Genomic DNA, 2,234 nt, shown 5'->3' on the forward strand with positions numbered 1-2,234 from the left:
TCTTTTGACACATGCTCTGTCAGAATGTTAGAGCTTGGAATGAAATCAGAATCATTCCACTTCTTGGTCCACTCAACTCCCCTGCGAGTATCCTCCCAAGGTATGTGTGCATCCTGCTCAATAAACTTCTTTTCTAGTGCTTCCTTTCCCAGAATGGGAGATGGAGTCTTAACAGAAACACTGTCTTCAGAACTTGAAGAAGATTCATTATATTCTGACAGAACAACAGTGTGTGAGGCAAATGGAGATTCAGGAATGACCTCATCTACTGTAGGAATTTCAGCATGCTTTGGAGAAACAAGTGGAGTTAGTATCTCAGCATTTAAGATTATAGATTGAACTGGAGATTGCTGAGCTTCTGTAGGAGCTTCTAAATAAAGAACAATTGGAATGTCCAGCCTAGTGATATCAATTTCAGGACTCAATCCTGAATCTTCAACTGTAATATCTTCATGAAGAGGAGAGACTGGAGGTGTAACCACTGTATCATGTATAGTGTCTTTGTTTGTAGCTGGAGGTGGCAGAGATTTAATTATTATTGGCTCTTTTGAGATCAGAGATTCCTGATCCCCTTCCTCAGCTTCTACAGTATCTTCAGATGGAGATTTAGCATTATACCTCTTTGCTCTCATTTTCTTCAATCTCCTTACCAATGAAGGAGTTGCTGTTGCAGCATTAGAACTTACAGATTTCCTCTTCAAAGTATCAGAACTTTGAGCTGCAGTTACTTTCTGAGAAGTAACATTCTCAGCTTCAACTGTCACAGGTTCTGAAGCATGAATCTATGCTTCCTGTTCACTATCAGATTCATCCATGAGAATCATCTTCCTTCTCTTTTGTGGAGGTTGAGGAACAGACTTTGTCCTCTTTGGCCTAGAAGATGAAGGTCTGATGGTATGTGCTGATGATTCAAGTTGAGATGATTGAGTTGATGGTTTGAAAGATGTCCTAATGGTAGATTTTGGTTGTGGTTGAGAAGTTTGAAGTGCTTGTGTAGTGGTGGTAGGTGCTGAAGGTTGATGTTCAGATGGTTGGACATCAGGATATAGTGTAGTGTATCTAACTGGATCATAGTTTATTAAGGCTTGTTTGACATATATGGGAATTTGGAGGGGTCTCAACACAGCCTTCTTATTATCAGTAGATAACAAGTCATTAAAAGCTCTTTTAGCTAGTCTAAATGGTGGAATTAAATCACTAGCTAATTGGGGCTTATCAGTACAACAAAAACTATAAATAAGTTGACAGAATCTAGCAAAGTAAACTGTATTCCTATCTTCTGTCATCCTATCCCCAATAAAGCCTAAAATAGCACTTGCATAATCAAAATCAGTTTGATTAATGAGAGCATACCCGATTTGTTGACTGAGAATTGGGATTGCATCAAAATTAGAACATTTTTTTGCAAAAGCCTTTGTGATGTAGTCAAAGAAGAAACTCTATTTCCTCCTTATGTAAGGTCTTTTCAATTGACCCAGCTTTGCCAATGTCTTTTCATACCCCAGACTGGCCATCATCTGTTGAAGAACTGGCTCCTCAACAGTCGAATAAGTGCAATTCTCAGGTAGTTGCAGTGTTTGGCGAACTTTAGCCAAAGTCACGACATGCTCATCCTCCCCTGTTGTAAAGATGATACTTGGGGACCCATGAGCACCACCATCGTCATATACGCCACTTCTCCAAAACTTCAGCAATTGAGTTCCAGAGATTGCTTCAGGTTGGGCCAAAGCATACCCAATATCAAAATTAGCAAGAAAATCCTGAATAAAGTGAAGTTCCGATGGGGCTTCATTCTTGTTAAGAATGGATGAGTAGTTATTAGGAACAAACTTAGCTCCATTGAAAATCAAGTATTTTGGTGCCATCTCTGTAAGAGATTAAGTGAGAAAGAGAGTGTTTGCAAGGTGTTTGATAAAAGTCCTGTAAGAAAACGCTTCAGAAAATATAAGAGAGAGAGAGAGAGAATAAGAGAGATTGAGAATAGAAAAGTAAGTAAAAGATTAGAAAAAATCTTTTAACTCCCATATATTCTTTCTCCACATAACAATTATATTTTTGAAGCATGGCAGACAATTTACACCTGGAAATGTGTGAACAGTCAGTAAAAAGTTAAAGCAGAAGTTAATGGGCACGGGAAATAAGCAATAATTACCGTGCACATGTAGTTTTTCAGGACACACACGTTTACCACTAACCCTAATGATTATGACTGTTTTATCTCACCTAAATATATT

The sequence above is a fragment of the Apium graveolens genome, chromosome 1, assembly GCF_009905375.1.
Source record: "Apium graveolens cultivar Ventura chromosome 1, ASM990537v1, whole genome shotgun sequence".
NCBI lineage: Eukaryota > Viridiplantae > Streptophyta > Magnoliopsida > Apiales > Apiaceae > Apium > Apium graveolens.